The 19,283-nt window shown below is 49.3% G+C and overlaps 1 long non-coding RNA gene across 1 annotated transcript; it reads right to left on the bottom strand.

Annotated features, from left to right (window-relative positions):
- Positions 1-12: 12 nt before the first annotated feature.
- On the bottom strand, positions 13-19,161 carry LOC139359437 (uncharacterized). Its single transcript, XR_011615355.1, has 4 exons — positions 18,933-19,161; positions 4,497-4,546; positions 1,291-1,568; positions 13-110 (listed from the first exon to the last, which is right to left on the bottom strand). It is a non-coding gene; the product is annotated as an uncharacterized lncRNA (long non-coding RNA).
- Positions 19,162-19,283: the final 122 nt, after the last annotated feature.

The following is a 19,283-nucleotide window of genomic DNA, read 5'->3' as shown; positions in this document are numbered from 1 at the left end:
GGCGGCGCATACCTATAATCCCAGCTACTCGGGAGGCTGGGGCAGGAGAATCGCTTGAACCCGGGAGGTGGAGGTTGCCGTGAGCCGAGATAGCGCCATTGCACTCCAACCTGGGCAACAAGAGCGAAACTCAGTCTCAAAAACATAAATAAATAATACTTAAGTAAAATAGTGGTAGGCCGGGCGCGGTGGCTCAGGCCTGTAATCTCAGGACTTTGGGAGGCTCAGGCGGGCAGATCACAAGTTCAGGAGTTCAAGACCAGCCTGGCCAACGTAGTGAAACCCCCGTCTCTACTGAAAATACAAAAAAATTAGCCAGGCGTGGTGGCGGGCGCCTGTAATCCCAGCTACTCGGGAGGCAGAGGCAGGAGAATCGCTTGAACCCAGGAGGTGGAGGTTGTAGTGAGCTGAGATCACCCCACTGCACTCCAGCCTGGGCGACACAGCGAGAGTGGTATGTTAAATTACATTGACATTGTCTTAATCATAGGAGACCGTGAGGCTGGAGACGATCTATTTTCCCAACTTTATTTTCTTTGCCCTCCCCCACTCCGCCCCCCATTTCGCTTTTCCCAACACTTAGCAGTCTTCTTCCAATTCCTGGGTTTCTTGTACTACTTTCTTTTTTTTTTTTTTTTTTTTTTTGAGACCGAGTCTTGCTGTGTCGCCCAGGCTGGAGTGCAGTGGCGCGATCTCGGCTCACTGCAAGCTTCGCCTCCTGCTCCCGGGTTCACGCCATTCTCCTGCCTCAGCCTCCGAGTAGCTGGGACTACAGTCTTGCACTACTTTCATGGCTGCCTTGTTGGATAACAAGACTGAAACAAGTGGTCGGGCGCGGTGACTCACACCTGTAATCCCAGCACTTTGGGATGCCAAGGCGGGCGGATCACTTGAGGTCAGGAGTTCCAGATCAGCCTGACCAACATGGTGAAACCCCATCCCCACTGAAAATACAAACATTAGCAGGGCGTGGTGGCGGGCGCCTGTAATCCCAGCTACTCAGGAGGCTGAGGCAGGAGAATCGCTTGAACCCAGAAGGCGGAGATTGCAGTGAGCCGAGATCTCGCCAATGCACTCCAGCCTGGGCGACAGAGCAATACTCCATCTCAAAAAAAAAAAAAAAAAAAAAAGGACGGAAACCCATCCTTCTTTTGTGTCTTTAAGGAATTACTTCAGATAGCTCTGCCTTAATTATTTTCCCATAAAATGAGAATAATTATGCCTGAACTTCCCAATTTTTCAGGACGTTGCAAAAATTCTGCAGCGTGGGCTGGGCATAGTGGCTCATACCTGTAGTCTTAGCTTTTTTCGAGGCGGGGATGGGAGGCTCCCGTGAGGCTAGCAGTCACAGATGAGACTGGGCAACATAACAAGGGTCCATCTCTACAAATAAAAAATTAAAAAAACAAAAACAAGAAAAGCTCAGCTCAGTGGCTGGTGCCTGTAGACCTAGCTACTCTTCTTTCTTGAGAGGCTGAGGTAGAGGGATAGCTTGAGTCTAGGAGTTCGAGGCTTCGGTGAGCTGTAATCCCCACCACTGCACTTGAGCCTGGGCAGCAGCCTTGTTTCTAAAAAAAAAAAAAAAAAGTCTTGTGACATGATACATGTGAACTGCAAACACTAGATTGAATTATTACATTTGTGTAGCCTGTTACACTAACCCCTAGCTACTTGCCCTCAATTTTCTGAAATTCATGCCCTTTCCTTTGTAAAAAAAAAAAAAAGAAAAAATAAAACTTTGTAAGTACATTGTTCAAAAGTCCAACACCTGCTTTTCTCAAAGTATTTATTGTTCCCGTGACCACTCCAATGTTCCACTCCAACGTATATATACTCCCCAATGAATTAAAAACAGGTACTCAGAGCAAATCTGGGCATGTGAGCATTCATAGCAGTAGTTATTCACAGTAGCAAAAAAGGTGGAGAGAACCCAAATGTCTTCAATAGATGAATGGTTTTTTAAATGTGGTAGATCTATACAGTGGAATATTATTTAGCCTTAAAAAGAGATGAAGTACATACTATATATAACTGGATGAATATTGGAAAACATTATGCTAAGTGAAAAAAGCCAAGATGCAAAAGGCCGCATATTCTATGATTCCACTGTTAGAAAATATCTAGACTAGCTGGGCGCGGTGGCTCACGCTTGTAATCCCAGCACTTTGGGAGGCTGAGACAGGTGGATCACCTGAGGTCAGGAGTTCGACACCAGCCTGACCAAAATGGAGAAACCTCATTTCTACTACAAATACAAAATTAACCTGGTGTGGTGGCGCATGCCTGTAATCCCAGCTAATCGGGAGGCCGAGGCAGGAGAATCGCTTGAAGCAGAGGTTGCGATGAGCTGAGATCATGCCATTGCACTCCAGCCTGGGCAACAAGAGCAAAACTCCATCACAAAAAAAATTAAAAAATTAAAAAATTAAAAATTAGCCAGGCGTGGTCATATGTATATGTAGTCCCAGCTACTGGGGAGGCTGAAGCGGGAGGATTGCCCGAGCTTAGGAGTTCAAGGCTGTAGTGAGCTGTGATCACACCACTGCACTCCAGCCTGGGTAACAGAGTAAAACCCTGTCTCAGAAAAAAAAAAAAAGAGAGAAAGAAATGTTGTACATAAATGTTCAAAGCAGCATTATTACTTTTTTTTTTGAGATAGATTCTTGCCCTATCACTCCAGCTGGAGTGCAGTGGCGCGATCTCGGCTCACTGCAACCTCCGCCTCCCGGGTTCAAGCAATTCTCCTGCCTCAGCCTCCTGAGTAGCTGGGATTACAGGCACCTGCCACCACGCCCGGCTAATTTTTTATACTTTTAGTAGAGACAAAGTTTCACCATGTTGGCCACACTGGTCTTGAACTCCTGACCTCGTGATTCGCCCGCCTCAGCCTCCCAAACTGCTGGATTTACAGGTGTGAGCCACGGTGCCTGGTCACTTTTATTTATTTATTTTTTGAGATGGAGTCTCACTCTGGAGTGTAATGGTGAGATCTTGGCTCACTGCAACCTCCGCCTCCTGGGTTCAAGCGATTCTCCCACCTCAGCCTCCTGAGTAGCTGGGATTACAGGCACGTGCCACCATGCCCGGCTAATTTTTTGTATTTTTAGTAGAGTCGAGGTTTCACCATGTTGACCAGGCTGGTCTCAAACTCCTGACCTCAGGTGATCCATCTGCCTCCGCCTCCCAAATTGTTGGGATTACAGGCATGAGCCACCACACCCAGCCACTTTTTTTTTTTTTTCTTTTTGAGACAGGGTCTCACTCTGTCATTCAGACTGGAGTGCAGTGTCACCATCATGACTCACTGCAGCCTCTGCCTCCCAGAGTCCGGTGATCCGCCCACCTCAGCCTCCTGAGTAGCTGGAACTACAGGTGCACACCACTGCCTCCGGCTAATTTTTGTAATTTTTGTGGAGATGAGGTTTCATCATGTTGCTCAGGCTGGTCTTGAACTCCTGGGCTCCAGTGATCAAACTGCTGGGATTATAGGCATAAGCCACGGTGCCTGGCCAACAGGCTTTTTTTTTTTTTTTTTAGACAAGAGTTTTCACTCTAGTAGCACAATCTCAGCTCACTGCAACCTCTGCTTCCTGGGTTCAAGCGATTCTCCTGCCTCAGCCTCCCAAGTGGCTGGGACTACAGGTGTGTGCCACTACACCTGGCTAATTTTTTTTTTTTTTTTTTTTTTTTTTTTGTATTTTTAGTAGAGATGGGGTTTCACCATGTTGGCCAGGCTGTTCTCAAACTCCTGACCTCAGGTGATCTGCCTGCCTCCGCCTCCCAAAGTGTTGGAATTACAGGCGTTAGCCGCTGCGCTCAGCCTGACAGTCTTAACCAGTTCATTTCTCTGAGACATTGACTAAGTGTCTTGACCAAGCTAAGGGTAAGGCAGAAGCTCCATGATATCAAAAAGGGGTTGGGTATTCACAGCCCCCAGGAGCGTCCATTCAATCTAGAAGCATAGATAATCTGGACAGAAGACTGAGGCATACACAGAGAAAAACAAGGGCAAAATATCATGTAGAATTGTGGCATGACAAGATAAGCCCTGGGAAGGCCACCAGTGGTGTTGTGTCTATGGAATCACCACAGTCCGCGGTACAGTCTTCAGCTTTGAAAGGTCCACATTTCTTTGGCCAACTCAAGTGACTTCCTCAGGGAATCCTTTCTTGACCTAGCATACTAAGTCAGCTTCCTGTGTTACATGCTGTCACAGCAAACATAGCATTTATTGTTGATATTCATATATTTATATAATTATTTTATTAATGTCTAGTTTTCCTCATTAGAATAAATCTGTATAAGGGATGGGAACCTGTTTGTTTTGTTCACTACCATGTACTCAGCTCCTAGAATTGTGCCTGGCATATACTTGGTATGTTATAAATATCAATTTAATGTTGAATAAAGATACACCTGACTTAAGCTAACCAGATTCATAATAGACTGACAAAGATATGGCAGTATCAGATTATTTACAAATGAATTGAAATTACCTAAGACAATGGAATATCCATATTGGTTGGTCCATCTGTTCATTCTCTCTCTATAAAAAAAAAAAAAAAAAAAAAATGAGACCAGGTGCAGTGACTCACGCCTGTAATCCCAGCACTTTGGGAGGCTGAGGTGGGCAGATCACCTGAGATCAGGAGTTTGAGACCAGCCTGACCAATGTGGAGAAACACCATCTCTACTAAAAAGAAAAAAAAAGAAAAAGAAAATGAGCCGGATATGGTAGCGCATGCCTGTAATCCCAGCTACTCGGGAGGCTGAGGCAGGAGAATCACTTGAACCCGGGAGGTGGAGGTTGCTGTGAGCCGAGATTGCGACATTGCCTCTAGCCTGGGCAACAAGAGCGAAAATTCATCTCGTGGGGCGGAGGAGGGGGAGTGAAAAGACAAAGCTCAAAGAGCCTTGAAATCAAGGCAAGGTAATTAGCTGCACCTCCTTCAGGACTAGTACCATACAACTCTAAGAGCTTAGTACATTTGTCTTTAGTGTAAAAAAGGCCTGTCTTCTCTTCAAGAAGAATCCTGGAATATTAATAACCATGGATCAGGGCTTCTCTGAAAACTGTTGGAGAGCCTCTCTTTGACCTTCTTTTTTTTCTTTTTTTTTTTTTTGTTTGAGATGGAGTCTCGCTACTGGTGCGTGCCACCACCATGCCCGGCTAATTTGTGTATTTTTAGTAGAGACGGGGTTTCATCATCTTGGTTAGGCTGGTCTTAAACTCCTGACCTCATGATGCACCTGTCTCGGCCTCCCAAAGTGCTGGGATTATAGGTGTGAGCCACTGCGCCCAACCTGACCTTCTGTCTAATTTACATATTAAGCATTTGTCTTCTGTTCACATAGAAGTTTCCTTCTTGAGCCGGGTGCGGTGGCTCACGCCTGTAATCCCAGCACTTTGGGAGGCCGAGGCAGGCGGATCAGAGGTCAGCAGATCGAGACCATCCTGGCTAACACGGTGAAACCCCCTCTCTACTAAAAATACAAAAAAATAAGCCGGGTGTGGTGGCACGCACCAGTAGTTCCAGCTACTCGGGAGGCTGAGGCAGGAGAATTACTTGAACCCAGGAGGCAGAGGTTGCAGCGAGCTGAGATCGCACCACTGCACTCCAGCCTGGGCGACAGAGTGAGACTTTGTCTCAAGAAAAAAAAAAAAAAAAGTTTCCTCCTTGAGAAATGATTCAGCCAGGCACGGTGGCTCACACCTATAATCCCAGCACTTTGGGACACCGAGGCAGGTGGATCACGAGGTCAGGAGTTCGAGACCAGCCTGGCCAATATGGTGAAACACTGTCTCTACTTAAAAAAAAAAAAAATACACAAGCGGGCATGGTGGCTCAAGCTTGTAATCCTAGCACTTTGGGAGGCCCAGGCGGGCAAATCACTTGAGGTCAGGAGTTCGAGACCAGCCTGGCCAACATGGTGAAACCCCCATCTCTACTAAAAATACAACAATTAGCTGGGTGTGGTGGTGCTCACCTGTAGTCCCAGCTACTCGGGAGGCTGAAGCAGGAGAATGGCTTGAACCCAGGAGGTGGAGGTTGCAGTGAGCTGAGATTGAGCCACTGCACTCCAGCCTAGGTGACACAGCGAGACTCCATCTCCTAAAAAAATTAAAAAAATAAAAATCCAAAAAAATTAGCCAGGTGTGGTGGCACATGCCTGTAATCTCAGCTACTCAGGAGGCTCAAAAAAAAAAAAAAAAAAAAAAAAAAAAGAGAGAGAAATGATTTGGCTGGGCGCGGTGGCTAACCCCTATAATCCTAGCACTTTGGGTGGTTGAGGTGGGCAGATCACCTGAGGTCAGGAGTTTGATACCAGTCTGGTCAACGTGGCAAGACCCCGTCTCTACTAAAAGTACAAAAATTAGCCAGGCACGGTGGCACATGCCTGTAATCCCAGCTACTCAGGAAGCTGAGGCAGGAGAATTGCTTGAACCGAGGAGGTGGAGGTTGCAGTAAGCTGAGATTGTGCCATTGCACTCCAGACTGGGTAACAAGAGAGAAACTCTGTCTCACACACACACACACACAAAAAAAAAAAAAAGAAAAGAAAGAAAGAAAGAAATGGCCTGGTGCTGTGGCTCACTCCTATAATCCCAGCACTTTGGGAGGCTGAGGCAGGCGGATCACCTGAGGTCAGAAGTTTGAAACCAGCCTGGCCAACATGGAGAAACCCCGTCTCTACTAGAAATACAAAATTAGCTGGGCATGGTGGTGCATGCCTGTAATCCCAACTACTTGGGAGGCTGAGGCAGGAGAATCAACCTGGTAGGTGGAAGTTGCGGTGAGCCAAGATTGCACTCCAACCTGGGCAACAAGAGCGAAACTCCATCAAAAAAAAGAAAGAAAGAAAGAAAGAAAGAGAAAGAGAGAAGGAAAGAAGAAAAGATTCAAATACAATTGTTTGGGTTCTAGCTTGTCTTAATGACATACACATTTATTTCCTACTTCCTTGTGGTTACACCCACTCACCATGATTAGAATTCAGATATTCTTGAAAACTGCCAGGTGTAGTTGCGCATGCCTATAATCTCAGCTACTCTGGAGGCTGAGGCAGGAGGATTGCTTCAGGCCATAAATTCAAGACCAGCCTGGCAACAGGACTTTTGCTCTGTTACCCAGGCTGGAGTGCAGTGGTGCAATCTCGGCTCACTTGCAACCTCCGCCTCCCAGGTTCAAATGATTCTCCTGCCTCAGCCTTCTGAGTAGCTGGGATTTACAGGTGCATGCCACCAAGCCCAGCTAATTTTTGTATTTTTAGTAGTGACAGGGTTTCAACATGTTAGTTAGGCTGGTCTCAAACTCCTGACCTCAGATGATCCACCTGCCTCGGCCTCCCAAAATGCTGGGATTACAGGCGTGAGTCAGTGCTCCCAGCCTGCCACAGGGATCTTGTATGTCTAATTCACTACTGTACCTTAACACATTTTAGCACCTGGCACACAATAGGTGCTCAATAAATGTTTGTTGAAGAAATAAAGGAATATGCATATTTTATTGTAAACTATGTGAAATATTTTTAGAAGGTAACCCACAGAGTTGCTAACCAGCGCTGAGATATGATAGTTACTGGTGCACTTGTCTCCCAGTCCAGATGGTCAGAGGAAAGCACTCAAGAAATCTCAGTGAAATTAATTCAAATAGGAAACTATCTCCGAAACTTTTAGAACAGAAGATTTAGTATCCTGAGTACTGAGATTCACAGAGATGGTTGAAGCCAGGCATGATGGCTCATGCCTATAATCCTAACATTTTGGGAGGCCAAGGGTGAGGGCATCAGTTGAGCCCGAGAGCTAGACACCAGCCTGGGCAACATGGCGAAATCTGTCTCTACCAAAACTACAAAAATTAACCGGGGGTGGTGATGTGAACCTGTAGTCCCAGCTACTCCAGAGGCTGAGGCGAGAGGATCGTGTGAGCCTGGGAAGGTCAGGGCTGCAGTGAGCCGTGATTGTGCCACTGCACTCCAGCCTGGGCGACAGAATGAGACCCTGTCTCAAAAAAATAAAAGTAAAAAATAGAGTTGGTTGAACAGCAGTGCTGTCTGCTAGGCCTTTCTCTGAGGGTGGACGTGTTCTCTATCCGTGCTAATACGGTATCCATGAGCCTCATATGGCTATTGAGCTTGCGAAATGTGGCTGGTGAGACTTAGGAACTGAATTTTAAGTCTTATTTTAGTTAAACTGAAATAGCCACTTGTAGCAATGTCAGGAAGACTGGTCAGGAGGCCGTGCTTGAGACCTGGGTGGGCAGGGTGGTAGTGGATTAGATCTTGGGCCTTTAGAATTAAGCTAAAGGGCTTGAGCTTTACCTATGAGTTTTCTTTTTTTTTTTTTTTTTTTTGAGATGGAGTCTCGCTCTGTCGCCCAGGCTGGAGTGCAGTGGCCGGATCTCAGCTCACTGCAAGCTCCGCCTCCCGGGTTCCCGCCATTCTCCTGCCTCAGCCTCCCGAGTAGCTGGGACCACAGGCGCCGCCACCTCGCCCGGCTAATTTTTTGTGTTTTTAGTAGAGACGGGGTTTCGCCGTGTTAGCCAGGATGGTCTCGATCTCCTGACCTTGTGATCCGCCCGTCTCGGCCTCCCAAAGTGCTGGGATTACAGGCTTGAGCCACCGCGCCCGGCCTACCTATGAGTTTTCAATGAGAAGTCACTGGAGAGTTTTAAGCAGGACAGAACATTTCATTCATTCCTCCATTGGCTTGATTTTTTTTCTTTTATAACACCCCCAACCCCATTTACTTCCCTGCTCCTCCGCAAGCAATTACAATGTTGCATACGTTTTGTTTTTGATATACTCTGAGAGACATGGTTTGTTGTTTGTGGGAATGATTCTTTTTATGTGTGTCATGTCATTGTGTGTGTGTGTGTGTGTATATATATATATATATATATATATATATATTTTTTTTTTTTTTTTTACTTTTTATTGAGACAGGGTCTCGCTGTGTCACCCAGGCTGGAGTGCAGTGGCAGGATCATAGCTCACTGTAGCCTTTACCTCCTAGGCCCAAGCAATCTTCCCACCTTAGCCCCTCCCAAGTAGCTGGGACTGCAGGTGTGTGCCACCATGCCTGGCTAATTTTTAAAATTATTTGTTGAGATGGAGTTTCCCTATGTGGCCCAGGCTGGTCTCAAACTCCTGGCTGCAAACAATCATCCCACCTCAGCCTCTCAAAGTGCTGGGATTATAGGCGTGAGCCACCGCCCCCCACCTGTTGTATATGTTTCATCTTATTTCTCACCCTTTTTCTCTAAGCAATGTGTTTTTAGGATGCATCCTGGCGGCTAGGCGCACTGGCTCACGCCTGTAATCCCAGCATTTTGGGAGGCAAAGGCGGGTGGATCACGAGGTCAGGAATTCAAGACCAGCCTACCCAACACGGTGAAACCCCATCTCTACTAAAAACACACAAAAAAATTAGCCAGGCGTGGTGGTGGGTGCCTGTAATCCCAGCTACTCAGGAGGCTGAGGCAGGAGAATCACTTGAACCCGGGAGGTGGAGGTTGCAGTGAGCCGAGATCACGTCATTGCACTCCAGCCTGGGCAACAAGAGCAAGACTCTGTCTTAAGAAAAAAAAAAAAAAAAATCCATCCATGGTGTCATGTGTACACCTAACCTGGTACTTCTGATTGCTGCATGACACTCCACAGTATATACCCACATTTCACCCTCACACTCTCAGAGATGGATGCCCAGGTCGCCTCTAACTTCCCAGCTTCATTCTCATGGAGGTCTTTTTTTTTTGAGACAGAGTCTCGCTCCATTGCCCAGGTTGGAGTGCAGTGGGATGATCTTGGCTCCCCGCAACCTCCACCTTCCGAGTTCAAGCGATTCTCCTCCCTCAGCCTCCCCAGTAGCCGGGATTATAGGCGCCTGCCACCACGTCCTGCTAATTTTTTTGTATTTTTAGTAGAGACGGGGTTTCACCATGTTGGCCATGCTGGTCTTGAACTCCTGACCTCAGGTGATCCGCCCACCTCGGCCTCCCAAAGTACAGGGATTACAGGCATGAGCCACTGCACCCAGCCTCATGTATGTCTTCTGTAAAAGAATCTCTTCAGGTCACGTGCCCAGAGGATGAATTGCCTGATCATAGGGAATGTAAATATTTAACGTGAGGAAGTATTGCTAGAAAAAGAAATGCATTTTAGACAAACCTTTCTGCCTTCATTCATTCAGCCATATATTCACTGGTCACTTACTAGGTGCCAGGTACTGTTTCAGGAGCTGATAATATAGCAGTGAACAAGACAGATAAGATTCCAAGCTTACAAATTATAAACAAGAAAATACAAACAAGAAAATATCAAGTAATAGCTGGGCTCAGTGGCATGTGCCTGTAATCCCAGTTGCTTGGGAGGTTGAGATAGGAGGATCACTTGAGCCCAGCCTGGGCAACATAGCAAGATCGTGTCTCTGCAAATAAAAAATTAAAAAATTAGGCTGGCCACGTTGGTTCACACCTGTAATCCCAGCACTTTGGGAAGGTGAGGCGGACGGATCATGAGGTCAGGAGATTGAGACCATCCTGGCTAACACAGTGAAACCCCGTCTCTACTAAAAACACAAAAAATTAGCCGGGTGTGGTGGTGGACACCTGTAGTCCCAGCTACTCGGGAGGCTGAGGCAAGAGAATCGCTTGAACCCAGGAGGCAGAAGTTGCAGTAGCCAAGATGTGCCACTGTACTCCAGCCTGGGCAACAAGAGCAAAACTCTGTCTCAATGAACCCGGGAGGCGGAGCTTGCAGTGAGCCGAGATAGCGCCACTGCACTCCAGCCTGGGTGACAGAGCGAAACGCTGTCTCAAAAAAAAAAAAAAAAAAAAAATTAAAAAGTTAGCCGGGTGCAGTGGCTTACGCCTGTAATCCCAGCACTTTGGGAAGCCGAGACAGGTGGATTGCTTGAGGTCAGGAGTTTGAGACCAGCCTGGCCGACATGGTGAAACCCTGTCTCTACTAAAAATACAAAAATTAGCCAGGCGTGGTGGCATGCACCTGCAATCCTAGCTACTCAGGAGGCTAAGGCATGAGAATTGCTTGAACCTGGGAGGCGGAGGTTGCAGTGAGCCAAGATCGTGCCACTTCACTCCAATCTGAACAACAGTGCAAGACTCCATTTCAAACAAAAAATTAAAAATTAGTCAGGCGTGGTGGCATGCACCTGTAGTCGGATCACTTGAGGTCAGGAGGCTGAGGTGGGAGGATCACTTGAGTACAGGAGGTCAAGACTGGAGTGACCTGTGGTCATGCCACTGCACCCCAGCTGGGATGACAGAGCAAGACCATGTCTGGGGAAAAAAAAAAAAAAGTTCACTGCTATATGATTTGTTGTGGTTGAGAACTGGAGGTGCCATGGGTGCTCCTCAGTGGAAATGTGAGCAGGTAAAATGTGGCACAACTCATACTGCAGAGCATGGTGCAGCAATAGCTTTGATCGTCATAGAGCACGGGTGGATTTTAACAACACAGTACTAATTGCAAATAAGATCAGAACAAAATCTATAGCAAGATGTTATTTAGAGAAACTGAAAATGCACACAAAAAGATACAGCAGATAAGACAAGGAGGTAGAGGCTAGAGAAAATGTAAAGGCTTTGACAGAGTGCTAGCTGAGCCTGCAAAGAGAGAATGACAGTGGAAAGAGCAGCTAAAGAATAAACGTGTAGGCCGGGCGCGGTGGCTCAAGCCTGTAATCCCAGCACTTTGGGAGGCCGAGACGGGCGGATCACGAGGTCGGGAGATCGAGACCATCCTGGTTAACACGGTGAAACCCTGTCTCTACTAAAAAATACAAAAAACTAGCCGGGCGAGGTGGCGGGCGCCTGTAGTCCCAGCTACTCGGAAGGCTGAGGCAGGAGAATGGCGTGAACCCGGGAGGCGGAGCTTGCAGTGAGCTGAGATCTGGCCACTGCACTCCAGCCTGGGTGACAGAGCAAGACTCCGTCTCAAAAAAAAAAAAAAAAAAAAAAAACAAAACAAAGAATAAACATGTGGGCCGGGCGCGGTGGCTCACGCCTGTAATCCCAGCACTTTGGGAGGCCGAGGCGGGCGGATCACAAGGTCAGGAGATCGAGACCACGGTGAAACCCCATCTCTACTAAAAATACAAAAAATTAGCCGGGCGCGGTTGTGGGCGCCTGTAGTCCCAGCTACTCGGGAGGCTGAGGCAGGAGAATGGCGTGAACCCGGGAGGCGGAGCTTGCAGTGAGCCGAGATCGCGCCACTGCACTCCAGCCTGGGCGACAGAGCGAGACTCCGTCTCAAAAAAAAAAAAAAAAAAAAAAAAAAAGGAATAAACGTGTGGCCAGGCGCAGTGGCTCACGCCTGTAGTCCCAGCTACTTGCGAGGCTGAGGCAAGAGAATTGCTTGAACCCAGGAGGCAGAGGTTGCAGTGAGCCAAGATGTGCCACTGTACTGCAGCCTGGGCAACAAGAGCAAAACTCTGTCTCAATCAGTCAATGGGAGAGGATAAGATGGACACTGTGGGTATGAAACACTGTAGCTGTTGGGAAATAAGAGAGCAGTTATTAGGAGAGAGAAGAGGTAAACTCTGATTGGGCTGCAACAAAAAAGTTGGAGTGAAAAGTTTCTGGGAGTAGATGGCACCAGGGGCTAGAGGTGACATCATCTTTTCTTTTCTTTTTTTTTTGAGCCAGGGTCTCACTCTGTTGCCCAGACTACAGTGCAGTGGTGTGAACACGGCCCACCACAGCTTGGACTTCCCAGGCTCAAGTGATCCTCCTAACTCAGCCTCCTGAGTAGCTAGAGTGCACCACCATGTCCAGCTAATTTTTTTTTTTTTAAGTTTTTGTAAAGACAGGGTCTTGCTATGTTGCCCAGGCTAATCTCAAACTCCTGGGCTCACGCATTCCTCCCACCTGGGCCTCCAAAAGTCTTGGGATTACAGGCATGAGCCACCACGCTCAGCTGACACCATTTTTTCAATCGTTCAAATATTATCTCAATTTGATCACACAAATCTTCACCTTTATTGTGCTAAACCTGGGCCTCCAGGAAGACTGTTCTACACAAAACGACTGTGGATAAGTGGTGATGACCTAAACTCAGTGAGGTGGGAGAATGCAGGGAGGAAAAAGAGGAGCTTAGACTTGGACTCAAGTTTCCAGAAGCCTTAGGAGCTGTTGGCTAGAGACTACCTGACGTGGGGGTCTGGTAGCAGGTGGGAGGGACTCAGGAGTGGAGACACAAGTTTGAGAGCCATCAGAAAGTGGTCACTGAAGCCAGGGAAATGGATAGAACAACCTAAAGAAGGGCTGTCCGGGCGCAGTGGCTCACGTCTGTAATCCCAGCACTTTGGGAGGCCGAAGTAAGTGATCACTTGAGGTCAGGAGTTCGAGACCACCCTGGCCATCATAGTGAAACTCTATCTCTACTAAAAATACAAAAACTAGTTGGACGTGCCTGAAATCCCAGCTACTCTACTCTACTCAAATTCACTTGAACCCGGGAGGCAGAGGTTGCAGTGGGCTGAGATCATGCTACTGCACTCCAGCCTGGGTGACAGAATGAGACTCCATCTCAAAAAAAAAAAAAAAAAAAAAAAAAAAAAAGAAGAAGAAGGAGATGACAGGAAAACACAGCCTAGGAAACACTGGGGTTGGAGAAGGAGAAAACAAGCATAACAGGAGAGGTGTGAGGAGACAGGGAAGGTTGGGTTGTGGAAGCTGTGGCAGGAATACTTCATTTGACGGTGTCCAAAGGGAACCAGAGCCATCCACTGCATGTCTCAACTGAAAAGGGACAGCGGGTCACTGCTGAAGCTGTTGCAGTGCAGTGATGGGGCAGAAACCAGGTTTGGGTTGGTGGGGTGTGAAAGAAAGTTGAAGTAAACACAGCAAAGACTGGTTTCAGGAAATTTGGTGTTCAAATAATGGAGATGTACAGGGCAATAGTCGAGAAAGCAGGAGTTTGTTTTGTTTTGCTTTTTGAGACGCAATTTCGCTCTCATTACCCAGGCTAGTGCAATGGCACGATCTCGGCTCACTGCAACCTCTGCCTCCCGGGTTCAAGCAATTCTCCTGCCTCAGCCTCTGGAGTAGCTGGGATTACAGGCATGTGTCACCATGCCCAGCTACATTTGTGTATTTTTATTAGAGACAGGGTTTCACCATGTTGGTCAGGCTGGTTTTGAACTCCTGACCTCAAGTGATCCTCCCACCTTGGCCTCCCAAAATGCTGGGATTACAGGTGTGAGCCACCATGCCCAGCCTGTTTTACATTTTGTTTTACTTTTTGAGATAGGGTCTCACTCTGTCACTCAGCTAAACTGCAGGGGCACAGTCACCACTCACTGCAGCCCTGACCTCCTAGGCTCAAGCAATCCTCCCACCTCAGCCTCCCAGGTAGCTGGGGCTACAGGTGTGTGTCATGAACTTTGGTTAATTTTTGTATTTTTTGTAGAGACGGGGTCTCATTATGTTGCCCAGGTTGGTCTTGAGCTCATGAGCTCAAGCAACTCTCCTGCCTTGGCCTCCCAAAGTGCTGGGATTAAAAACATGAGCCACTGCACCCAGCCTGTTTTTGTTTTTAAGTAATGAATAAAACAGGTAGAGGACACTTCAGGTGAGCAGCAACTAATGGAAAGGAAGTGACAGAAAAAGAAGGAAGCCTTTTCACTAGAATGCCTGGAGTCCTTGTTATCTATAGTACTTAAAAATATTTAAATAACCAGAAAATTATGGCCAGGCTTGGTGGCTCTCGCCTGCAATCCAAGCACTTTGGAAGGCCAAGGTGGGCAATGGCTTGAGCCCAGGAGTTCACCCAGGGTGAAACCCCCTCTCTATAAAAAGTCCAAAAAAGGCCAGGCGCGGTGGCTCAAGCCTGTAATCCCAGCACTTTGGGAGGCCGAGACGGGCGGATCACGAGGTCAGGAGATCGAGACCATCCTGGCTAACACGGTGAAACCCCGTCTCTATTAAGAAATACAAAAAACTAGCCGGGCGAGGTGGCGGGCGCCTGTAGTCCCAGCTACTCGGGAGGCTGAGGCCGGAGAAGGGCGTAAACCCAGGAGGCGGAGCTTGCAGTGAGCTGAGATCCGGCCACTGCACTCCAGCCTGGGTGACAGAGCGAGACTCCGTCTCAAAAAAAAAAAAAAAAAAAAAAAAAGTCCAAAAAAATTATCTGGGCGTGGTGGCACATGCCTGTAGTTCCAGCTCAGGAGTGGGCCAGTTAACTATAGGGGGGAGGTTGAGATGGGAGGATCACTTGAGCTTTCAAGGTGGAGGCTGTAATGAACTGAGATGGTGCCACTGCACTCCAGCCTGGGTGACAGAGTGAGACCCTGTCTCAAAGAAGAAAAAGGCTAGGTGCGGTGGCTCACGCCTGTAATCCCAGCACTTTGGGAGGCCGAGGCAGGCAGATCACACGTCAGGAGATCGAGACCGTCCTGTCTAGCACGGTGAAACCCTGTCTCTACTAAAAATACAAAAAATTAGCTGGGCATGGTGGCAGTGGGCGCCTGTAGTCCCAGCTACTCGGGAGGTTGAGGCAGGAGAATGGCGTGAACTCGGGAGTCGGAGCTTGCAGTGAGATGAGATCGTGCCATTGCATTCCAGCCTGGGCAACAGGGCGAGACGCCATCTCAAAAAAAAAAAAAAAAAAAGAAAAGAAAAGAAAAAGAAAATTACATGCACAAATCCTTCAACTGAAGAGGACAATGAGCTGCATCTCTCCGTGGTATCTGCGAATTCTCCTTCATGGGGATGGAGAGCACACAGCTGTTGAGCTGTTGCCAGTGTAGCTGTTGTTACAGCCAGGAGTACATTTCCCTGCAACGCTCCCACCTCTGGTCTTCTCACATCCTCACATTTTCTTTTCTTTTCTTTTTCTTTCTTTCTTTTTTTTTCAGACGGAGTCTCACCTTGTTGCTCAGGCTGGAGTGCAGTGGTGTGATCTCGGCTCACTGCAAGCTCCGCCTCCCGGGTTCACGCCATTCTCCTGCCTCAGCCTCCTGAGTAGCTGGGACTCCAGGCACCTGCCACTAAGCCTGGCTAATTTTTTGTATTTTTAGTAGACACGGAGATTCACCATGTTAGTCAGGATGGCCTCGACCTCCTGACCTGGTGAGTCACACACCTCGGCCTCTGAAAGTGCTGGGATTACAGGCGTGAGCCACCGCGCCCGGCCACTTTTTTTTTTTTTTTTTTTGACAGAGTCTCACTCTGTCGCCCAGCCTGGTGGAGTGCAGTGGCGTGATCTCAGATCACTGAAATCACTGCAACCTTTGCCTCCCGGGCTCAAGAGATTCTCCTGCCTCAGCCTCCCGAGTAGCTGGGATTACAGGCGCACACCACCATGCTGGGTTTTTGTTGTTGTTGTTGTTGTTGTTTTTGACACAGTCTCCCTCTGTCACCCAGGCTGGAGTGCAGTGGCGGGATCTCGGCTCACTGCAAGCTCCACCTCCCGGGTTCACGCCATTCTCCTGCCTCAGCCTCCCAAGTAGCTGGGACTACAGTCACCCGCCACAACACCAGGCTAATTTTTTGGGTTTTTTGTTTGTTTGTTTGTTTGTTTGTTTGTTTTTAGTAAAGACAGGGTTTCACCGTGTTAGTCAGGCTGGTCTCGATCTCCTGACCTCGTGATCCGCCCGTCTCGGCCTCCCAAAGTGCTGGGATTACAGGCGTGAGCCACCGCACCTGGCCAATTTTTTGTATTTTTCAGTAGAGATGGGGTTTCACCATATTACCCAGACTGGTCTCGAACTCCTGACGTTGTGATCCACTCGCTTCAGCCTCCCAAAGTGCTGGGATTACAGGCGTGAGCCACCGCGCCTAGCCAGTTTTTGGTTTTTTAGTAGATATGGGGATTTCACCATGTTGGCCAGGCCTATTTTGAAGTCCTGACCACAGGTGACACACCAGCCTCCTCATTCCAGAGTGCTGGGATTACAGGCGTGAACCACCGCGCCCTGTCCATTTTCTTAATCTTACTCCAAAAAGAGTTCAGCTTCCCTTCCTATGTCCTCTCTTCTCACCCTCCAGCCTATAGCTAACTGGCCGGCTCCTGAGCTCCATCTGTGCCTTCCATGGGATTCTTTTGCTGCAGCGGTCACTACTGAGGTTTCTTGCTTGCCTTCCCCAGCCTTGGTCTTAGGCTTCTCCAATTCCTTGAGCTCAGAGCTAGGGACGGGTAAGTCGGTCCTTAACAGTCTAAGGCCAGTGGTCATTCTTGTATGCTTCACGGCCTCATCTTGCGACTTAATTGTTTTCTCGTCTCTTCTCTTTTTCTGTCCACTGAGCCCGATGCCCCGGAAATCAGAATCTTCAACTCTGAAAGGGCGGGAGGGGTGCAGCAAGCGACATAGCAAGTGGAGGGTCAGCGAGGAAGCGGAATCCGGCGGCCTCCGGGAGCGGCCGGCAGAGGGCGCGCCGGGACCGGGAGAGGCGACTGCAGCTGCTGTGGGCCGCTGGCCCCGAAGGGGACGCGGAGGACGCCAGCCCTTGGGAAGCGCACTTGGGGCTGGCCCAGCAGCGCCTGGGGGCACGTGTGCTGCCCCGGGGCGCGCTGCCCTGGCTAAAAATACATCGCGCATCCGCGTCCTCCCTGGTGGGGGAGGCGGCCCTAGGGAGGAGATACTGCTGGAGCCTCGTTTTTCTGGGATTACAGGCGTGAGCCACCGCGCCCGGCCCATTTTCTTAATCTTCCCAGGCTCCCGAGAAACCTGGTACAAGCCTCTCACTGCCCCTCAGTCCTCTCATCTGTGGAATGGGGGCTGTTCATGTATTCGATAAATATTGAACGTGTACGTTGTACCAGGCACTGCTGCAGGCGTCCGGCTTAACTACAAGGCTCTTACTGCTGTGGAGTTTACAGCCCACCGTGTGCAGGGAAATAAAATAAGCAAATGGTCAGGATCGTGTCATATTTTCAAAAATGCCATCAGAAAAAGAAGGAATGGTGCGATCGCGAAGAGTCGTATGTAAGCTGCTACTTGAAGAGAGCCACCCTGGGACACGAAGGCGTGTTCTCGGCAGAGGAAACTGCATGTGCAAAAGGCCTCGAGTCCGCTGGAGCTTGACGCCTGACCGGAGACCACAGCCCCCGGCAGGCAGATGTGAGAGACCCCAAAGCCAGTCTAGGGCGGTAGACATCAGAGCTGCAGCAGTCGGCATGGGCCACATAGGTGGACACATTGATCAAAACTCAGGAAGTCTGGGCACAGTGACTCACGCCTGTCATCCCAACACTTTGGGAGGCTGAGGCGGGTGGGTCACCGGTCAGGAATTCGAGACCAGCTTGACCAATATGGTGAAACCCCATCTCTACTAAAAATACAAAAATTCGCCGGGCTGTGGTGGCGCACTCCTGTCATTCCAGGTACTCAGGAGGCTGAGGAGGGAGAATCGCTTGAATCCGGGAGGCGGAGGCTGCAGTGAGCCCAGATCACGCACTGCGCTCCAGCCTGGGCGACAGAGGGAGACTTTGTGTCAAAACAAAGAAAGAAACACACCCAACTCAGCGAAGAGTTGCACATTGTACTACTTGTAAACTTTGTTTCCAATACAGACATAGGTAGAGGCAGGCCAGGAGCCACTTTGAGGTGGCTCAAGGCAGGAGAATCGCTTGAATCCGGGAGACGGAGGTTGTAGAGAGCTGAGATCGCGCCACTGCACTCTAGTCTGGGCGACAGAGCGAGACCCTGTCTCAAAAAAAAAAAAAAAAAAAAAAAAAGAAAGAAAGAAAAGAGTGGGGGGTCCTGGCTTATGGGAGCAAGTGTGAGCCGGGAAATCCATTCTGCTGCGCTTTCCAGCCTATCCGGCGGCGGACCCCGCAGCCCCAGGGTGTGCAGGGCCGTCTTGTGGGGAGAGGGTGCCAAGGGCAGCGGTGGCCGGAAGGCGTCTGCCCCTGGCAGCATACGGGCAAGGTCGGTCTCGAGGGTGGAGGCGATCAGTGCTACTCACTGCCAGAACCGAGGCTGCAGACTCCCGCCCCTCGCTCAGGTTGTCACGGGCAACCTTGGCGCCGCGGCCACGGCCCCGCCCTTCGCGCAGAGGCCAGGTGGCAGTTGGGGCGCGACCGGCCCGTTTGATTTCCCGCGGCCGGTGGAAAGGGGCGGAGGGGGGAGGGGAAAGGGGCCGCCGGCCAATGGGTCGGGCCGGGGGTGGTCACGTGGCGGCCAGGGGGCGGGGCCCAGGTGTACTTACTGGGCAGCCGGCGGGGGCCGGGGCCGCGGTGCGAAGTCCGGGAGGCGGGGTCGGCGTGCGGGCTGGGGGCTGCTGGGCTGGGATTGGCCCGTGGTCGGGAGGCGGGGT

This window comes from Macaca nemestrina, chromosome 17 (genome assembly GCF_043159975.1).
Source record: "Macaca nemestrina isolate mMacNem1 chromosome 17, mMacNem.hap1, whole genome shotgun sequence".
NCBI lineage: Eukaryota > Metazoa > Chordata > Mammalia > Primates > Cercopithecidae > Macaca > Macaca nemestrina.
The sequence above is the reverse complement of the archived record's forward strand: the minus strand, read 5'-3'. Positions and strand labels throughout refer to the sequence as shown.